At 38.4% G+C, this 22799-nt stretch overlaps 1 protein-coding gene across 1 annotated transcript in view; it reads left to right on the top strand.

Annotated features, from left to right (window-relative positions):
* Dpp10 (dipeptidyl peptidase like 10) overlaps positions 1–22799 on the top strand; it is a 1319241-nt gene that overhangs the window by 109058 nt on the left and 1187384 nt on the right. The gene's annotated exons all lie outside the window — the stretch shown is intronic.

Here is a 22799-nt window from a genome sequence, read left to right as displayed (position 1 = left end):
CAAGAAAGAGAGGAGATGAGGGCCAAGGGTAATAATCCACAGATAAGAGCCCCATTAGATAGATGAAAAAATGCGAAATTTGGGTATCAGTTACTGAGAATACTGAAAATAAAAGAAATAAGAACCAATGACATCAAAGTCATTTTCCCTGGGTTTCCAGAGAGTGGCCCTGGGTGCAGAATGGAGGCTCCCAGCCAAGCCCTACCTTACCCAGAATAGTGTAAGAGGTATATAACTATACACTGTGCACTATAATGTAGCAGGCACATGACATATATTGGAGAGTACTTAGTGTCGCTCAGGGTAGAGCAGCAGCACATTTCTATGCTCAGCTCTGGGTTGTCTGAGGACACTTTTGCTGGATATGTCAGCTGACCTTGGCTGTATCAGGACAAGTAGTCAGGCTGAAGATGTCTATTTAGTAGTTATGATATGCCAAGTACTATGCTAAACAATATGGACCTAGCCATAAATAATAGCAGCGAAGATCTGCTTCAGGAGGTGTAGAGTCTAGTGGAGGAGAAAAGAAACAAATAGGCAAATAAATAAAAGCAAATGAAATAGGTAATGTCAGATACTGTTGAGTGCTCTGATGGATATAATACAAAGAGTCGCTGTATTGAATCTGTGCTGCTTTAGCTTGCATTATGGGGGCAGGTATCACTGAGAAGTAGAATATGTGAGCACATCTGTTCAAAATAGATGAAGTATATTTACTCTAGACTCTTCTCTGGGAAGAAAGAAGTCCTTAGCAATGAAACCACAGTTCCATATTTAGGGAGACTTCCCTCTAGCAGGAAGAGCCAAAGCCAAAAAAAAAAAAACCTAAAGTGTAATTCTTATACATTAGATGTAATAAATGCGTAATTATTTAATAAAGTTCCTCTAGCAGGAAGAGCCAAAGCCAAAAAAAAAAACCTAAAGTGTAATTCTTATACATTAGATGTAATAAATGCGTAATTATTTAATATTTCTTACTGCATATAGTGTCAGGTACACCAGAATTTTTTATTATGCAAAATGCTTGATAAATAAGTACAGTTGTGACAAAACGACGAGAAAGCACATTCAGGGAGACTTGATAGAAGCATGTTGTGAGGAGAAGGGACAGAAGTACCAGGCTCTGAGATGCAAGGAGCTCGGCGGTCTCAAGGCCCAAATGATGCCTCATGTGACTGGAGCATTGTAGGAGAGTGAAGCTTGAGTGTCCTGTGAGGTTGGAAAGACAGCCTGGGATGTCATGTCTGGATTATATTCAAGTTCTGGGGATAAAGCATGAGAAAGGTTTGAGGTGGAAACAAGTGGTAACATCTGATTCCTTTCCCCGTCAACTGGTGGAGCACTGATTTAGGAGCAAGAAGGGTGACAGATTCATTAGGAAATAGTTTCAGAGAGGTCTCAAAGAGAGGTGGTGCAGCGTTTGTATATACCATGAGCATCACCCATGATAGACAAGGCTGGCTAGATGGACGGAGTGCGAGGAGGGGCGAGATATGACTGCCGTGCAACTAGGAAGGTCGGGGACGTGAGGAAGGAAAGGAGAAAGAGAAATGAGTGTCATTCTCTCTGTTTGGCCTGCAGAGTTGGGGGGATGTTAGTGCCTCTTACTGAGAAAGAGGAGACTTTTGGGGAGAAGGGGGCGAATTTGTTGGAGACAAATAAGTAGCTCAGTTCAGTATAAGATTTTTAAAGTTTGACTTTTCACAAAGAATACAGGAGGATATCAATTAATAGGTATGAGACTTGAGTTCTGAGGAGAGAAGGGTTTGGAAAACATTAGTGTCAGACGATCTTCAAGCTCAGGGGAGGATGAGGTCAAGTGTACAGAGAAGAGAGGGGGCTTGAAAAGTTCCAGGACCTCTTAATTGGAGGTCCAAGAATGGTGATGGTGCATCATTAAAGAAGAGAGACAAGGGTACTTCTGAGAGAGGAGGACAGCTGAGTAGATGTGGCTCAACCCTCGCTTGTTAAATGAAGTAGCAAATGTGAAAGATGTAGAAAATATCATATGTTGAAACATACATTTCACTCTCCTCCTACGCTGTAGTCACTTGAGCATTCTACTTCCCTGCCTCCCATCAGAGCGCTTGAATATATCGATGTCAAATAAATATTTATGGAGTCAGTGAGTCTAACTGTAGTATAATCAGAAGTATCCTAAGAGGGAGTAGGATAGTCAGAGGGTGAGCAGGAGATGTGATGATAGAGCCAGAGGTTACAGTGATGTTCTTTCTGGTTGGAGGCCGTAAGTATAGCACTTTGGGGCTGGAAGGGCAAAGGAATAGAATTCCCCTGAGAGAGTCCAGGGTGAATGCAGTTCTGCAGACTCTGATTTTTAGCTCAGTGTGATCTATTTTGGTCTTCTGATTTTCAAGATTGTAAGATAATGAAATTGTATAATTTTAAGCATTACGTTTCATAAAAAATAGAAAATATGCTTAATTTTTCACTTTGAGCCCTACGTATTCTAATTCTTTTCATACCTCTTCCTATTAGGTAGCTTCCCAATTTTTCACAGAGGAAGTCCTGTATGGTGGGATTCTTCTACCAATCTAACTGATTCTGAGGAAATAGACTCTTCACGACACTGCAGGGCAGCAGTGGGCAGAGTTGGTGATGAGGGGAAAGGACAAGGGGGTGAGAAGTTCTTCCTTTTCCAAACTGGTGAAGAATAAAGCCTCTGTTCCTGGTGAATCATGCATATTATTATTGATGACAGAGAGAGAGAGAGAGAGAGAGGGAGGGAGGGAGGGAGGAGAGGGGGGAGGGAGATGAAAAGGAAGGGGAAGAGGAGAGGAGAAAAGAAGGAAGACGAGGACAGAGAAGGAAGAAAAGGAGGTTAAAATTATGACCACATCTTGTTTCTCTAATATGCCTATACCTACTTTATCTGCCATAGAAATGGTATGGTATGATCTCCTCTACAGCCTTTCTTTAATGATAACCTATTTGATTCTATCATCAAGTTCTCATTTTGGGTAAATTTTCATCTCAATAATTTAAAAGTAACATGGGATTTACTAGTAGGTCTCTTGACCCATGTTGTGATTGGTAATAGGAAAAGCTAGAATTGGTGAAACCCAAGCTGTTTAATAAAAGTTGGGAGGAAGAGGCCTGTGGGGAGGAAGGAGGAGAAGGAGCGTTTGCAGATAAACTCAAGGTCTCCACATAAATGTAGTTGTTCCTATCACTGTTGAATATAAGTTAAATTAAAAAACAAAGAATATGGTTTCAGAGGCCACATGATTTACCTAAGGCACAGTTAGCCCAGGGTGCCCATGATCAAGATGCCCAGGATATTACATGTCCTAGATTTCCTTAGAAGTGAGGGTGTTAGGTCAGCAAAAAGCAAATTTTTGGAGGGGAGAAGTTGCTGATGTCAGGTAGTCAAGTCTTTTCTGGCAGAAAGATGATATCTACACAGGCCCAGCGGTGGCCAAGGTGAAGATGGAACTGGGGCCCATGGTTGGTCAGGGAAGCTCACGGCACTGAGGGTGCAGTCGCATATCTGCTCTTCCTAAATAACTCCCTCTCTCAGGTGCCTGATGGACTGTCTTAGATTGCTCTCAGTATCCCTATGACACTGGAACAAGAAAGAGGGGAAGGAATTTTTGTTGTGTGCTTGTTTTAAAGATAAGAGTGGTGAGTATTTCTAGACTATCTCAAACTTTATGGTGTTTCACTTCCTCTCTAGTGAAACACACACACACTCACACACACACACACACACACACACTTTAATCATATGCACACTGTTAGTACACATCCATACAACCTTTTTGATGATGATATATCATTTTTGTATCTATTTCTCACTTTTTTTTTTTTGGTACCAGGGATCAAACTCAGGACCTTGCACTTGCAAGGCAGGCAGTGGCACCACTGAGCTAAATCCGCAGCCCTCTTTCTCACCTTTTGAACCCCTCACTTCCTAAGAGGAGGTTTCCAGTTTGTTTTTAGAGAAGATATTCTCTGTTAACTTCTATTCATCACTTGTGAGATGTTTTTTTTTTCCCAATTAGAAGGCAGTTTCCAAGTCTATTTTAGAAAAGAAATAAATATTCTCCTGCTCAAAATGTATTTTCAGCCAAAATTCTCCAGTTGGGAGTTGCTAGAGTTTGTCTTTATAAGCTATCTCAGCTGTACCTGTTATAAACAGCTCCTGACACAAAATACTCTGGGAAATTCAGAAACAACATTGAACCATGGCTTTCTTTTTACTATGATTTTAGCTCATTTCATGGCATTTGTATTATAAATAGAACATGCTATGATACTTAATGAAGGACACCAAACTCCTTTAACTTTGCAAATGAATAACCTTAATGAGCAGATCAAGTTAGCCATAAACAGACTGACAGTCTCCATTCCTTAACCTTACTTTGTGGATTATGGGACTCAACACTGGGTTGGCTTGGGAATTTCTCCCTTAATGAATCCGACCAACTTTGCATGTATTCCGTTAGGACTAGTCAGCCAAAAGTTGGAGAACAGTCTGGGGTTCAAGGAAGACAGACAAATACGCTTGCTTTCCACTCTAAATTGCCTTTTCTAGTTTGAGGAGAGAAACCTCTAAATATACTCTCACAAAGAATATTTACCATCATTTGAATGTGTCTCTTCATTTCCAATCTACTCAGAAAGCATTTTCCTTCCACTGCTCAGCGTTTGTAAATATTTATGTCCCAATCATCTCAAGTCCATTGGACTCTATCACTTGTGTGCTTCAATTATTTAAAATCAGGACAGCATCTCCTGGGCAGCTAATGAAGCCTCGATAGATATACATTATTGAAGCATATTGTTATTTATTCACCTAATAAATCAAGGCTGTTGGGGAGAGTAGAAGCAATTCAAGCCCTAGAAATGAGGAATAATGACAGCATACATCATTTCTGAATCACTCTAGCCCATTTTACAGCCTGAAAAATACACTGAATTCCATAAAAGTGACAAATGACACAACATTGTAATAAATAGCTGTAGTTTGTACATTGTGAATTGGAGCTTGGATTCATATTGAGGCTTTCTGTCAGAAGGGTAGGTGATGAATTAAATGTTGAAATCATACTCTGTAAGAAGAGATTATGTATTTTCCACTTACCTTGATTTACTATATGACATCATGTGTTTAAGTATATGTAACCTTTCCAAATTGAGTTGATTTAATATTAAGAAAAACTTGTTAAAAAGGGAATTTGGTGGTTTAGAATTCTTTATTTCCCTGCTATTTATTTTTGCAAGGCTTTTACGTTCTTTATAAGTGCTTAATTATGTTAAAGTTTCAGTTGAATTCCCACAAATGTGCCATAGTATTTATGGGGTTTATCAGAAACAAATATGTTATGTATCAATTAGGCTTACTGGTTCTATGCAAATTTTAATATTTCCCTATTTAAAAACCTTCAACCAAGTATTATTTACTACTTAGTAGTGACTGAACTTTGTTTCTTGTTGCTGTTTTTGTTGACTTTTTTGTTTTTTTGTTTTGTTTTGTTTTTTGAGGTAGTCTTGCTATTAGTTCTGTCTGGCCTTGAACTTACTTTGTAGCCCAAGCTGGCCTCATACTTGCAGGGATCCTCCAGCCTCAGCTTCCCAAGTGCTGGGATTGCAGGTGTGCACCACCATGCCTGATGATTGATTCTATTTTTTAAGAGGGAATTTACATGTCCAAAATAGCGGGATAAGAAATGACTGTTCCTTGAATTCATTCTGTTGTTTTGCAATTTTGGTGAAATATCCACCACTCTATTCATCATTGAAAAAAATTTGGGGAAATAGGCATATTTAAGCACTATTACACTGATCTCTGCTATTTGGTTGATGACTTAGGCATAGGACTTTAAAATAATCAAGATGATGAGCATTATCAAGTTTCACTCCCTTGCTTCCTGAGGAAATTAGTTGGATTCTCCTGGGCATGGAGTAGTGGCTCCCTGCTCTTTTCAAGATTGGTTTGTAGCACACTTCAAAGGGTCAGAATCTGAATAAAGCAGCCTGCACCTCAGCCAGCATGAAAGAGGAACAAAGTAGAGACGAACTGTGTCCTAATCATCCCCACTTTTCTCTTTATCCACCTTATCTTGCATCCATCTCTCCACCTTCAACTTGTCCACCTTTTCTTTGTTTTATCCCTGAAGCTCTGCTTTCTTAGGCTACCTGCACCTAGTCTGGAGCTCTCAGTTGATCCATTGGTTGGACAGAGAGAGGAAGCACAGGTGCTGAGAATTGAGATTGGCCATAACTTCTTCTGGTGACTGAGCAATTGGCCTGTGTGTCAGCCTTGTTTAAAAAGCATACAACAGCTTTAATGCTGTCCTATCAGGATTAAATGAGGTAATATGTGTGAAGTGTACTGCACAGTTTTGAAGTGATGCTCTAATGAAATGTGCTACTTAATAATATTTTTTAGAACTTGACTCCTTGATTAGAGGTGTAAATTCTCAGGTTTGAATCCCATCAACAGACTTCATAAATTGTCCCTTCTCCAAGTCACTTTATGGATCCTAATTTACATATTTATTCCAATAGAAGAATTGTAAATATATTCCTTTTATTTCTATAAAGAAGGAGGAAATTTCCAATCTCCAATGACTTCAGAGGAGAGAAACTCTAGTACAGGTGGTCTGAGAGCAAAGTACTTGCTTTTTGCCCTATACTAAATTGATTCTCAGTAATGACTGATTTATTTAGAAATGTATATGATATAATGTAGAGTACTTAGTATATCGCAGTCTCTCATAAAAGTTTTAAGTGATTATATATCAATAATTTAGGGCATAGATTTTTTTTCTTCCACTGTCTTCCCTTGGTACCAACTTGGTATCTGTACAGGCAGGAGGGAATGGAAAGAAAGGAAGGGGAAAAGGGAAAAACTGGGGAGAAATGAGGAAAGTAAAGGAATATGGGGGTAGAAAGAAGGGGAAGAAGCAAAGGAGGTGGAGGGAAAGAAAGTTTCAGTAATGATTTCCATTATAACCTCTGATAAACTCGTATAAATAATTTGTTTTGTTTTTTTAATTGCAATGAAAAAACAGAGATTTAAAGATCTCCACTTACCACATGATTTTTCTCCTCTTTTACTCATTAACATTTTGATTTAATTTTCATCTTTTTGAATGAGGTGGACTAAGATATTAGATTACAGAAGTCTGAAACACTGAAGTTCATCACAGTATAGGCTTCCTTGGTGCTACAGGGCCTCATCTTGGAGTTTATAGTAAGAATGAGTATGAACCTCTAATTGAAGAAGCCCCCTTCCTGCCTGGATTCTCATTCTGCCAGACAGGGGATCTGTCAGTCTTCTTAACCATGGTTTACTTGAGTAATAACATTCACTAGTTTTGTTTTTTGTACTGCAGTTACTAAGCTTCTTGTGACGGCCTCAAAAGTCAAGAAATAAGACCTCAGTAAGTACTTATTGTCTTGGATCGAATTGGATAAGCAGAAGGGCAGAGTAATAGCTTTGTGTTAATACACTGCCTGGTTGATCTGTTTTCTCTTCTTGTCCCTAGTACTTAAAGTGTTCTTCCTGAGTCATGGTGACAAGTCTCTCTCGATAAAACTACTTAAATGGATTTTTGTTAAGTTCAGCACCAATGACTATTAGGAAATCAACTACACGCATTTCTCCTGTGTATTTAGCAGACTATATGGTGAGCTCAGCCATACTTCTCGTGGAGCAGCAGAGGTGACCAGGGAATTCAGAGTGAGGCTCATAAAGGCCTCATACCTGCCCTGGGTGAGGATCTGTCCATGAGGAAGTGGGAAGTACTCAGTACAGGGTCCCAGGAAGTTCCCCTTCCAATCCCAGAACCCTAACCCGAAACTTTGATAGTCTTAGAATCTCGTCTTCTTGTGCCACAGTCCTTGTATCTAAAGAGGACATTTGTTAAATGTCTTCCATGGACCAGGCACTGTGCTAGGTCCGCATGACTCAAGTACTCACAGAGTAGCAGTACTCATCCATCCATTCATTCTCTCGATGCATGTTTTTTTGGGCCTCTCTGAAATCCACGTTCTGTTCTGGTTACTGTCAATGCTGGAACAGAAAAATTAAATCCTGATCTGTGGGGTAGTGGCGGGAAATACAATTAAGTGAGATCAATGAGAATAATGAGTAGTGCACTTACCAGCAACAGATGCTAGGGAGAAAGACAAAGAGCAAGGAAGGAATTGAGGTAGAAACTCCAAGGTTTTGGGTACAGTTCTCATAGGTTTTCTTTTTTGTTTCTTTTACCTCACTGTTCTCCTGTTTTTGTCTTTTATTCTTTCTTTAAAGGTAGAATTTAAAGATTGTTTCTTTAAAGGTTGGGAACACATCATGTCAGCGTCAGCATGCTGAATGTCCAGCAAAGGTGCAGAGCTCAAATAATGGCTGCAGTAGGGCATTATACTACATAGTAAAAGTGCAGTTTAAAATCATGTGTCATTATCACAGCAAAGAATCACATTTTAAAAATAATGTTTTCTCATAGGAATAATTTTAGACGCAGAAGAAAGTTGCAAAGAGAGCACAGAGTCCCACACGCTCCTCGCCACATTTCTTTTATTGTTCACATCTCATGTTACCATTGTGTATTTGTCAAAACTAAGAATCCAACTTAATTCTAATTCCACCAGTGTTGCTACTGATGTCCTTTTATGTTCCAGGATCCCGTCCAGAATACGATATTTTATTTAGGGAAAACAGTATTTTTAAACTCAGGTGTTAAATTCTCCATATAGTTCTGATTAAACTATATTTTCTTGGACCACATAGCATTTGAAAAGCAGTTGGCATGTGCTTCTGAGGCATCCCGTTGCCCTGCAGTGAGTCAAACCTGGTAGGGAGAACATTGGATGGGCGGCTTAGACCCCAGTTTCTCATTCCAAATATGCCCCCACCATAGGGGGCAGGTTTACCTGTGCAAAAGTGTAGGTTATATTTCTAAGAGCCATAGAACTACTAAATCCTTCCCTTACCCTATCATAATATTATCTTTATACTTAGAAATATAAAATATTTGATGACCGATTTCCCTAATGCAGAACAAAGACATTACCAAACCAAACTGTGATGAAGAGAAGTTCAGTTATGACAACCCCACCCACACTTTCCTTCCCCTGACCTAGCTGCCCACAGCCTACTCTTAGCACCGGGAATTTATAGCCACGGACAGTCAAGGAGCAGGAACTATTCTCAGTGTTTTGTCTCTCTCATAAACACCCTTATGAATATGCACTGTTCTCCTGATTTATCCATTGTGGTCCACAAAATAATGACCCCAGAAAGCAGACCTTGACCTAATCCTTGTGTTTTACCTAGCAAATATTTAAAAAGATAAGAGTAAAGATTTTGAGATGTGCAGATTGTTTTCAATTATTCAGATCTCCTTATTTGAATCCTAATTAGTTAAGAGGCAGGCAAGAGGTCACAGAGAGGGAAAGATGCTACATTTCTAGTTTCCAAGAGAAAGCAAGAGGCCATGAGCCATGGTATGTATGGGATTTCTAGAAGCTGGAAAATGTGAAGAAGTGGATTGTCTCCTGGAGCCTCCAGAGTATAAAGTAGTGCACTTGAGTCTTTTTAATCCCCACGTCCATGCTAACTTGTTATATCTGCAGCAAGAATCAAGTGCATCCATGAGGTTTTACAAAGTATGCAAAACTTCCTTACTAGTAAGTGGTGCATTCTAGAAATTGAGCCCAGGCTGATTACATTCAGAATACAGTGTTTGTAGAATGCAGGAATGATATTGTGTTATTATTACATTCGACACAACAGTTTGTGGTTCCAGCTCACTCACAGTGTCTTCATCCTGCCCCACCCATTCCAGCAGCAGCTCAGACTTGCACCCAGTGCCCCTGTGCTCAGGTCTGACTTGCTGGACCCCTCAAGGGCAGTAAAGGCACCATGGCCAAAATAACCTCATGCTGCTTTATAGTAACTTCCATGATTCAGATTGCTTACGTAGATATGACCATAAGTTCGAGGCCAACATCCTTTGGAGTGAGATAAAAAGGGCTCCTTTTCCCTGCTGTCTTTTGTTCCTACCTGTTTTTTCTTTCTTCTGCCTTTTGTATTTTGCCTGTTCTCAGATATTTGTCTCTGAATCATTGAATGTGCCTTTACCTCCATTCCAGCCTATTTCTTACTTTTGTAATAAGCCAAAACATATTTGTAATATTTATTGTCACTTGATACATAAATAGAATTTATATGCTTTTAATATAAAGATCACAGAGTATGTTTTATATGTTACTTAAAACCTCAAATAAGTAAGCACAACAAAGAACCCTTTTTAAAGTGTGACACTCAACTACTTTTTCTCATCTTCTGTGCTAATAGTCCTGGATATGAAATGTACTTGAATTTAGACACAGAGTAATTGAGAGACAGAGGCTTTATTTAGGTGTGCTGAGTTTTAACACTGACGTAAAAGTCTCTTAGAGTTACTGAAGATGAAAGTGCAGATTTGGGTTACTAATTCACCCTTTTTACTTGTTATTCATATGGGGATGTGGTAAGAGACAAATCTTGCAAGAGTGGAAAAAAGTGCCCATTTTTTTCTATTTGCTCTACATTTGGGCTTAAATTGCTGCTAAGTCATTCCCCAAGGGAAATCTGGAGTAAGTGCGAGTTACAAATAAACACTCTCAACTTCGCTTTCCATAGCCTCAGCATTTTCAGCCCCATAAGAGATGCTCTGAACAAGCAAATGTGCTTTTAACTTAGCACTAAAATATGTCCTGATATGTGGGAGCTATTTTTAAGACAACGGCAAGGACCTGACAGACTGTTATTTGCTGAAACCTAAATTGCTTCACATCTTTTCTGACCTCACCCCACAATGAGACCCATCAAGTTATTATTGTCCTCTGGGAAAATATATTCTGCATTGTTCTGTGCATTACTGCTCCCCCTAAAGATGTTGGCCATCTTTAAGCTTTATAGCTCTGCACCTGTAGTGGGAAAGAGAAACTGGCAAGATAAAGAAGTGGAAAAACAGCAGAAGCCCTGCATGGAGATGTACAATAACAAACTTGCAAAAGGGGAAAAACGTTTAGAAAATTAGAACCACAATGATTAACTGCACTCACAGCATTTATAGCTATCAATCTATCATCTGTCAGCTGTTACTTTTATGGCTAATACTTATGTTTCTACTTATCATCAATTATATTGCTTTCAATCTGTGATATTCCTTGTATCTATATCTACCAATCTGTTTTCTATCTTCTATTCATTACCCATGTATCATCTGTCAATTAAGCAATCTCTCAATAATCGGTCATGTAGAAGGCAACAGGGACAATGATACAGCCAAACTAAAACAGACTACAATGGGAAAAGACCATTTCTTTGGTCAAAGAGGGTAACATATGCTGAGAATCTCAGGACGGGAAGTTGGTCCCCACTACCTTACACTCCTATTTCCCATCTCCCACTTTCTGTCCTCATCAAGACCAGGTAATATGCTGTGAAAACAGGTCTCTGAAAACTCTTCAAAATATTTGTAAGACATGAGGCTTGTCACCAAAGACTTCTCATATGTTAGTAAATCATTTTCCTACCACACACTGAAAAGCACAAAACGTGGATCAAAAGCAACAAAACCTGAGGTGTAGCCTAGGTTTTAGATCTCTCCTAAAGGTACATAGGAAATAAAGATTCCTAACTTCAGCATTAATGTGGGTCTCTAAATCCAGTCGAGATGCCGAGATGGTTAAATATGACCCAAAAGAATTCAACACAAAGGACTCTACGTAAGGAGGCTGCCAGTGCATCTACAAGAGGACGGCTGATGGGGAAACCTGAAATCGTGACATGAAGGACAGGTGAAGGGATTAGAAATACTTAGCATAAACTAGGAGAATGAGCTGGGATAGGGTATAGAATTAAATGAAATGTTGTCATGGACAGGAAGAATTAGATTTGTCCTGTTTGAGCCTAATTTTGTATTTCTGACACTTTGTACGGGAAATCATCTGCTGACTATACTTAGGTCTATTAAGAGTGATTTCTTGATGAATACTGCTTAGATAAGTAGGGTTTTGGCTACTGTGTAATCTCAGCCCTACCTGAGTCACTGCATCCCGTTTGCTCCTGAGATTGACACTTTAGAGTTTCAGGATACAGCTAGGACTGTTGAGGGGAAGCAGAGTTTAGAACGTTTGTACTTCTTTTATTTATTTATTCTTCATTTTTTTAGACAGGGTTTCATTATGTAATTCAGGCTGGTCTTAAGCTTACTCTAGCCCAGGCTGGCCTCAAATCATGGTAATCCTCCTACCACAGCTTCCACGGTGCTAGGATTATAGGCATGCACCATCATGCCTAGAAATAGGTTACTTTCTATTAAAAAATACATTTTCTACTAATCCAAGTTCCTAATGAATTGAGTTACTTTAGTAGGCAGTGAGTTTCCTACCACTCTATCTGCTGTTCAGTCAGAGGCTTGATTATTGTATATTATGCAAAAGATATATATATTATATATGATGGATATTATATTAATGAGTGACCAGTATCCAAATATCACCCCATCCACACGTACATGCAAAAGGGGATAAATGTCGTTAAAGGGTAAGGGTTCTTTTTCATTTCTAAAAGAAACATGACCCTTTATAGAGAATTCAATTTTGAAAAGATAATAGAGTTGAAAGAAATCAAGTCATGACTCTATAGTTCAGTGCCGCAAATGGATCTAATCACATAAAATGTAAGGTGCTAATATAGATGTATATGAAAGCAATCTGGAGCAAGTCATTAAAATATGAAGCGAGCCAGTAAAAATGATACATTTCACCTCTAGGGAAGAAAACAGTTTGTGAAGTAGAAGATAAAAATCATATCTTTGATTCAAATATTATAACCAAAATTAAATCCTCAAAATCTCAGCATTTGTAGTGGCATGAAGAAGATAAATAAGTTCCTATTAGAACCTGAAAAGTTTAGAAATGCAAGAAAGATTATCAGGTCAATTTCTATACCCCATCCAATCGGTCCAACTCTGGTGATAAGTGCTACATTATAGCCATTGTATAGCTTTCAGGAAAAGGAGCAAACTTACAGCAAATGATAAATCTTTCCAGATATTTAAAGTTCATGAAGGGGAAGGGAGAAAAAGACCCACATTTGTTGAGAGGCCATGATGTGTCAGGCATCGTGATACATTCTATGTAACAGGCCTCAAATCTGGTCCGTGAGGAAGATGTTATCTCTTCTTAAAGAGGAAGGAATTGAATTTTAGTGGTCAAGTAAGATTAATATCACTTCTGTTAGAACCAAAGCCTGTGCTTTTTCTACTTTACCATTGTGGAACATTTAGAGACAAGCTGAAAACACAAAAGTTAAAACAATAAAATACAGAGTAAGTGAATTTCTATTTCAGGAATTAAAGAGGCGTGAAAAAAAATAAAGAATAGGTCAAGTTTAAATCAAATGAGGATCTGTAGGCATCATAGTGTGGAAGCAAAAAAGAAGATACTAGTTGGCTGCATAATGAAAAGGTTTTGGAAAGACAATCCTGAAAGGGCATCTGTGGTTGGTGAGATAATTCTCTATAGATCAATCTGAAAAACAAACAGTGCAGAGAAAAAAGGATATGGTCAAAATCTGTCAAACAGAGAGGCTGAAAATAATACAAAATAGGCTTCTCAGCCCAGAAAACCAAGAGTATGCATGAACAACCCCCTGGGAAGGGACACTGTTCTTGGGCCCTCTGACCTTGTTCCTGAGTTCTCAGAATTTTGAAGGCTGCTTGGGAAACAAAAAACACTGTGTTTAATGCATCAACAGAGAAGAAAATGCAAGGCTCACAGCATTTTGGGGCAGAGGCATATTATCATCTATGTTGCCCCAGTGGATTTTAGAGATAGATCCAGGCTGTAAACTCACATCCAATAATCTAAGTTAGAAAATTCTTAGAATTTCCTCCCTTGAATTCACCGTTCCCTCTCACGCTCCTATGGTAGGAAATACTGGAAGAGTAAAAGAAAAGGTAAGGGTGAGCATCCCTTGCTAACCGCTCTCCCATACACCGTTTATTGTGACAGAAAAGGAAACAAATGATCTACTCAGTAGAGTTTTGTTTGTTGCAGTGAAAAAGCCCATTTGGGGCCTTATTTGCTGAGTCTGGGGTGGGGAGGGCGGATTTGAGGAAAGAAAGGAAGATTGATTTACATCGTTCATATCATTGAATTACAGTGGTATCTGAATTACAGCCAGGATCCTTATCCTTTTAGCACCTGCTACATTTGCTTTAGATATTTGTTTTCAGTATTTTTCATTAAATATTTCTAATTTGATTTTAATATTTCTCACATTGAAAAATAAGAGCAACACCCAAATCACCACCACTACAAGAAAATACTGCTTTCAAAGTTTTCTAGAAAATGTGGAAGTAATCTAGGCTGTGCCTAGCTGCACCGAGCTTTTTGTGAGTGAATACAAGTCTTTTCAAATGCCTTTGGAGGAAGACATGAGAGTCTCTTCAAGGGGTTTTGCTAAGAAAAGTGAGGCCCCAAGCAACCCAGGATCTCCATGAGTCAACTGGTCAGGGTTTAGGTAAGTAACACCTTCTCTTAAGAAGAGCAATGGCAGGTGACAGAGATTTTAAAAAACAAAAACAGTACCTCATACTAAACCCGAGTTGTCACTATTCCACTGTTACCTAATGTCAATAACAGGGAGAGGAAAAGCCTTGAGATTAAAGATGAAAAAAAAAAATCACACCACAACACTGGCATTAGAGTTGTCAGTGTTTATTTGACAAAAGGGGAGGCAATGTTAAATTTAATTATATTAAATTTGGAAAGTAGAAGTTCTACCAGTGCGAATTATTTATATATAATTTAATTAAAAAATCAAAAGGCAAAGAAAGAAGCTAAAGAAATAAAAACATACAGGGCAAACTCACAGAGGACATTAGAGGGGAGCTGACCCATCGAAATACATGTGGCTCGGTTTCTGAGGATCCTCCTCACGGCCACCATAGAACAAAAGGTAGAGTCACAAGGAAAGGGGCTCAGCCTGTTGATGAAGGCCAATGGGAACGAGCTCTGGACAGCTGTTACATGGAAATAATGTTTTAGCCTTAAATTTTAATGAAAGAGGGTAATGAAAATTAGAGAGGGAATCTCTACCCCTTTCACCTGTAATAAAGGACTAATACCACAATGTTTTTTATTTGCACATCATATTAGGCAAAAGTTACATCTTCTATGAATTAATCCTATTTTAAGAAAGGAAACTATATGTGTTTAAGAAAAGTGCTAGCAAATTTTAACCTACTCCTCTGTACTGTTCCCTTTACTTGTTTTATCTGAACCACACATGTGTAGGTTTTGTCTTATGAGGTTGACAGAAGATTAGTGCTGAGCTCAGAGCCCTGGTGTCCATAAACACATTCATAACTGTTGAACATCTGATTCTGAGCCTTGCCGGCTGGTTGAGAATTATCCCTCCTCCTCCCCCGGAGCTGGAAGGACTCCAGATGATAAGCTTAAATACGAAAGCAGGAAAGTGGAAAAGCAAAGTTCAGGGTTATCAGAAAAGCGCAATACCATAGTAACAGATGAAGGGCTGGTTAGGATATCAAAGTCATTACTAAAATGGCTCAGGAAATTGAATAACTGGGATAAAATAGAAATTTTTATCAACAACTGGTTATTCCCAATACAGTGTTCTAAGAGGGAAGAAATCGCAATGTCAGTATCTAGTTGCGTGGGTACCTGTGGCACAGTGAAGGTTTGCCAGTATAGAAATGCCACTCAACGGGGTTGAGCAGTTTTACTGAATGATCTACCTACAGAGGTGTAGGAACGTAAAGAATAATGAAATATCCAAGGACCAGCCAGCGTGAGCGTCCTCCAGTATATCAAGGGATCAAGGGATGGGATGTATGTCGCTCTGACCTGATCTAGAAGAGGCAGGGATGGAGCAGTATTACTGGAATTCAGTGAGAACAGCATTAGCAGGGTTGCTGGGAAGAGCTACAATTTTAGAGGAGCAATTCCAGTGCCAAAACCACTGTGTGACATGAAAGGAGCCTGGAGACTGGCTGAGTCGATATCTCTGTCTCTCTCTGGCCCCTCCCTGTGACTTGCTGCCACAAGGACAAGAGAGCCAGGATAAACATTCGCTAGATGTCACCTTCCTGGGGCAAGAGCAGAATGGTACTAGGTCTGGAAAAGATGGATGGTGACAGAACAGTAATACCAGCAGTCAGTGGAGCTCCAATATCATGCATGAGCATATCCACTCTCCCCAGATGCCCCAACCCACACCAAATAATCCATCACTAGAGGAAAATGCATCACCTACTTTGAAAATGCAAACTCAAGGCATGTCTTTTGGCAGCCTTTGGAACAAAATCAGTGCTCCTAAACTGTTTGATTTAGAAATTCTGGAACCACCAATGGATGGGGAAAAGTGATGTTCCCATAAACAAGTAAGTAAAGAAACTTCATTTGCTTTAGACAAGAAAATCAGGAAAACAAAGCTAATGGGGTTGATATGGTGAAAAGACCAGAGAAATCAGAAGGTAGAGTAGGCAGACAGAAATATATATAACACCTATCAATAAGAAAGAGACAGAGAAAGAGCAAAGAATCATGATCTAAGTGAAAAATCTCTGGCTGCAGCAATGTGGATATTTATATTTTCTTCTTTCGTTGCATAGCAGCTTTCAATACTAAATAAAAAAAGATCTGGAAACACTCACGGACATTATCTTCTTTATGCCATAAAACAACCTTTCAAGATGGATTTCATCATCCTCCCAGGTTATAATTTATCCAGTAATACATACTGTACTTGGAAATAGGCAAAGTAGGAGCCAACATATTTCACTGAGTGCCCCTGGGGCCAGCGGTTCTTCCTGAAGAGAGCACTGTGAGTAGTGTCAGCCGTATGAATGGACTGAAAGCAGCGGCAAGTTGGTCAGCACTACATACCCAGAGACTCGTGGGTCCTGGAACTTCCAATGAGAGTAACCAGGATGGACTCTGAGTAACATTGGGCCATTCCTTCAAGATCACGTTACCCTGCATATTAACCGCTGCTGTTGTATAATTATTGTATTTTGTAATTTTGTTTTATTTTTATAGAAGAGTGTTTTCATATTTTATTTCTTTATTTTTTAGTACCGGAGATTGAATTCAGGACCTTGTGCTTGCGAGGCAGATAGCAGAACCACTGAGCTAAATCCCCAGCACATATTTTCTTTATTAACATCTACTCATATTACATTACAATAAAAATTATAAAGAATCAAGAGATATACAGAGGAGGGTTGGGAGAAGAGATAAAAGAATCATGATATATTATAAACATGTACCAACTCCCCACAAATGCAATCATATGTAATGCAGACATGCAAAGAAAAAAAAATAAAGAAAAAGGAGCAATCAGGAATGGAGGTATTGAGAGGAAGTCAAAGCTGGTGCTATTGGATGGTGAATTAGGAGAGGAACTTTTCATATAATTGATGAAGACTTATGACCCCATACTTTTAGACATGTTTCTCCTCATTTTATAGTAATAGGTATGACAACAAGTGGATTCATTTTCTAGAGGTTTTTTAACAAGTACCAAAGCCTGGGTGAAAAAAAAGAAAGAATTCTATTTTCTTGTAGTTCCATATGCTAGAAGTTCAAGGTTAAGACTGTCAGCAAGGTGGTTTCTTCAGAGGGCTGTGAGAAGGAATCTATTGCATGCCTTATCCCCATCACATCAGAAGCTGTTTTTTTGTCTTTGTCTTTATTTCCTGTGCTGTTCCTCATGTACACTTATTTCTGAGCCCAGATCTTCTGCTTTTTATAAGGAGAGTATTGTATTGCATTAAGATCTACTTCCTTGTTTCCATTGTAAATAAATAAATCACTAACAAACCTAATGCCAAGGAAAGTCACAAACTAAGGTGGTAGGAGTTTGGACTTTGTTCAGTAGATTTCTAAGGTACAGTTCAACTTAAAACAGCAACCTGTAAATATGGTGTATCTATAGAGTCTGAGAATTGGTTTGCAGGGCTAAAAACACACACAATACAAAGCACAAGTTAAATGAAAACAATGGACAATGAGACTATTGTTGATAAGAACTATGATAATCAGTAAGGTATCTCATACAAACATCGCTGGCTCTCTCTCTCTCTCTATATGTGTGTGTGTGTATATATATATATATATATATACACACACACACACACATATATATACATATATATATATACACACATATACACACACATATATACATTTATGTATATATACACATTGCACAAATACATTTTATAATAAACCCTGAGAATCAAATCAGATACCATATGTGACAGCGCTTTGCAAGCTGTCTGGTATTCAAATTAAGGCATTAATTTTATTACCGTTACCCTGTCTTTATGTAGGTAGCTTATTTTTATTGTTACAATGAGCATTTCACACTTTTCTGGTCCATTTCTTTTTATTTCAGCTATATCCTAGATTAGTAGCATTTATATCTATTTCCTTTTAGGAACCTGAGTTCCTTCACTCTTTTATTTATTGATTTTTTTTCTTGATCATTGTAAAATATCTCTCCCAGCACATTTAAATGCAAAGTAGAGTCCTGGTCCTGGGTTGTTCCAATAGCCAACTCCATCTAAATGTAGCTCACCAATGAAAGGAACTTAAATTGCCAGCACATTCAATGCATTGACTATAAGCCAGTTCAATGTTCGATCAACTAGAAATTGAGACAGCATTCTTAATGCCTCAGTCAGGTTTAGCTGGGAACTCCCATGACCTTTGGGCCTTTCTTTGCCATGACCTTGAGTCTTTCCTGCCATTTTCTGCTCCTAGGTGCAAACGTATTTAGGCCTTTCTATTTAATTAATTTTCCCTCGTAAGATAAAAATAGGAAAAAATAAAACATCAATTTCTGCATTTAATTCAGAACTGAAATAATTAAAGCACTTTTGCAATTTACGTAAAAGTGAAAGGGTTTCTAATACAGTTATCTTTTCCTTGACTTTTTCCTTTCCCTCTTCCTTCCTCTCATATTTGTTCGCCTTGTATTGAAGACTTACGGTAATCTACCAGTTAGTTCATTCATCTAAAATGTATTGAGCACCCATCATTTAATTTGTACTGTGTTAAGAATTACAGGGAAGATGAAGCTCTTTGGTAGCTTTAGTATTTAGTGAATTTAATGCTACTGTTTGATTGATAACCGAGCCCAAAATTGTCTGACGCACAGTGTTTTACTGTTTTGAAGAGGCATTGACTTGCCAAATCCACAGGTGGTCTGGGAGTGGAAGATAATGGCTCAGCATCAATAGCTCACTGCCTTGATTCTTCTCAAGTTGCCACAGCCTTGACTCCAACAAGCTTTACTTCCTTTCATTGTACAGGGGGAAATAACATCCTATAATAGACATCTCTAAAAGTCTTAAAGTATATCTCTCAAAAATGCAGATCTTTTCTCCCCATTTAAAACACAATAAAGGCTTTCAAGCTCTATTAGGAACTTAAAAATAAGTGTGTTGACATTTTTTAGCCTTTTAGCGAATCTCCCTCCCCAACATTTCTGGAGAATTTATAGTTGTTAACCAACCAAACACCAAAGTGTTTATAGCAGCTGCTATATTTAGAAAATGACTTAACAAAACAAGAGGACGGCCTGGATACTTTGCTCCAAGAGATTATTATCAATGTGGCCACATGAGATAGGTGTGTTTTCATGGCAACTGCCCAAGCCAGAGAAGCAGAAGACGGTGAAGAGAACCCAAGAGTTCTCCATGAGCCTTACTCATTCAGGTTTCTTTAGGGTCACGCTGTGCATCTGATCATGGCCACAAAATGGCCTGTTAGTTTTAGCGAGAGCAGCCAATAAATGGGTCATCTTTGCAAAGTAACCCCATAAGTTAAGAAATGAAATGGGCATGACAAAGAACACAGGCAGAAGTTGTATTTTGAAATATGAGTGCATTCTTTGAAAGTCTTTTATTAACAGTATTTTGTGCGTGATGAAAGAAAAATGAAAAACCTACTTCCTTTTCCCCGTGGCTCAGGTAATATTTAAGGGCTTTATGTTTCTTCCACACACTAAGTTGTTCAAACTGGGTACGAAGGAAATTAAAGTCATCTTCAATGAGGACAGGAAGTGCTACTATTTAGGTCTCTGTTTCCTGCCAGCCGAAGTAAATGGCGTTTCCCAGCCATTCGTTTTTGGTTGGTTCAGTTTGACTGATTAATTTTAATTCTTCTGTTTCGCACAAGGTAGACAGTGATGAATTGATATATTAAAGATGTGATTAATGGTTACTTTCTATTCAGTGTAATTATCAGGTGATAGTTTCAATAAAAAATGCTAGAGAATGAAACTTTTCACTCCAGATAACTACCCACTCTGTCTGGGAAGAAAAATGGGTCTCTATTTTCAACATATTACTGTAGAGCAAAGCCACAAGAGATAAAGCATACTGGCTTTATGAATTTGTAGAAGAAGATGGATTTGGAATGGTGCCCTTCTATAGTGCCTGTCTCCAAAGAAATTCTTAGAGAGGAAATCTCTGGATAATAAAATTTTAAATTTTACTTCAATCCTGCGCTATTTTACCAGGTCCTATCTGGTCTTTCCAATCATTTCTGCATTTTATCCATTCTGCAGATTGGTTTGAGTTAATATCCCTAAAGCAGTGAATTAATCATACCACATCTCTTTGTTCAGAGATCTCCAGTAACTTTCCATTAACATGACAGGAAAAACAATAGTCCTCGTGACATTAAAGGCCCTTTGATAAAAGGCTGCTGCTCTTTGTTGAGCTCCTCATTTGGATCCCACTGTCTACTCTCTAAGCTGTCACCTCCTTGGCATCTCCACTGGCCATGTGTCCACCAGGCCATGCTTTGCCTTCCTTATACCTTTTTCCATCCATATTTAACTCAGGAAAAATTGTGACTGACTAGAAAATGAACAAAAATTATCAGGCTTCTTTCATGGGGAAATTATGAGTTAAGAACCCTTTGAGTTATATGGTTTATATATTTCATTGCCTTTGAATTATTATATAACTTTGTAGCATTAGAAATTAATTTTGGAGAGAGAGGATAAAATGCATACACTCATTTATTATAAACATGCAAATAAATTATCTCCAGTGATGGCTCTGTGGATATTAACGCATGGTAGAAGCAGATAGTTTCATCTCTATTAAGTGAGTTCATCTCAGCATAGGCCCTTATTTATTTGGTATTTGGATTCTCCTTTGAACTTGAGAAGACATTTGTTTTCCCAGCTCCTTTACCAACTCATTAGCTAAATAAAATATTTGGCATACGTTCATTTTATATCTGTAACAGAAACTCATGATTTGACTTTTTAAAATTTATCCTTTAATATTATCCTATTTTTGTCCTATTTTTAGATAGACTTTTTCAGAGCAGATTTTGGTTCAAAGCAGAATTATGTAGGGAGCTTATAAAGTTCTCATATAATTTCTTCCCTTCACCCCTAGCCTCTCCCATTAGCAACATACACTACTACGCTAGAATGGTTTTTTCGTTACAGTGACCCTACACTTACATGTCATAATCACACAAAGCCCCTACTTTACTTTCGGATTCACTCTTGATATTGTACGTTCTATGGGTTTGGACAAATGCATTATGATGTGTGTCTACTGTTATAACCCATACAGAGTAATTTCACTTCTCTAAAAGTCCTCCATGCTCTACCTATCAATTACTCTGTTTCCCTCCTGCCAGCCACTGATCTTCTTACTGTCTTCATAGTTCTGATATATCATGTGATGTGTTCAAGAGACAGATTCCAGATTCTTGTGCCACTGAGCAAAGTAAAATAGTTTTCAAGTATATACACTGTGGTAATAGAAGAGCAGCTGCAATTATCAAAGTTAACGGGGAAGGTATGCTCAGGGTATAGGGGTTTGTGCCAGCAGAAACAAACAGAGTGATGTGAATTAAGAAAGAAGGTATTTGCATTTAGAAGTCGTGTACTCCGTTGAGGGTGCCTCTCATTAAATCTTTCTGAATATGATTGACAGAAGTGATTGACAGTATGCCGAGTCATCACACATGCATATGGTAGGTATGACTTTCCCATAATTCACTCTGTTGTAATTACATGCCTGCCATGCAGTACCTGTGGATGAGTCATTGATGAAGTTTGAGTGGGCAATGATATTGTAAGTCAGGCCACGGCATCTAACACACATGTGCTCTAGCCTCGAGCTTTGAAGATCTCCAGGCTCTTTATTATTCTTGTTTCTGCTTCTCTTAGGAGAGTGGAAGGAGGGTTGCTTCTAGGTTCTTGTTCATTGTCAGGCAGGTGGATGGAGAGCGACCCCACAGCAGTTTGCTCCCTGTACTAGTTTTTCCTTTTCCAGAATGTCACATTTAGGGTATCATTGTAGATACATTTGTAGATTCCATTGCCTGGCTTATTATACTTAATAATATGTGTTTTAATTTTTCTCCTTGTCCTTTTGTGGCTCAACAACTCATTTCTTTTAAGTATTGATAATATCCTATTATTTGGATATTTCATAGTTTATTTCTTTATTCATATATTGAAGGACATCTTTGTTGCTTCCAAGTTTTGGCAATTATGAATACAGCTTCTATAAACATTGCACGCAGGTTTTTGTGTGGACATAAGTTTTCAGCTCATTTGATAAATACCAAAGAACAAGATTCCTGGATTCTATGCTAAGATTAGGTTTACTTTTGTATCAAATTTTCATACTCAAAGAGTATTGATCTGAGAGAGAGAGAGACAGAGAGAGAGAGAGTCAGAGAGAGAGAGAGAGGGAGGG

The sequence above is a fragment of the Fukomys damarensis genome, unplaced genomic scaffold, assembly GCF_012274545.1.
Source record: "Fukomys damarensis isolate Sample0158 unplaced genomic scaffold, DMR_v1.0_HiC HiC_scaffold_29, whole genome shotgun sequence".
Lineage (NCBI taxonomy): Eukaryota > Metazoa > Chordata > Mammalia > Rodentia > Bathyergidae > Fukomys > Fukomys damarensis.
Note: the sequence above shows the minus strand (reverse complement) of the source record. Positions and strands in the feature narration are given on the sequence as shown.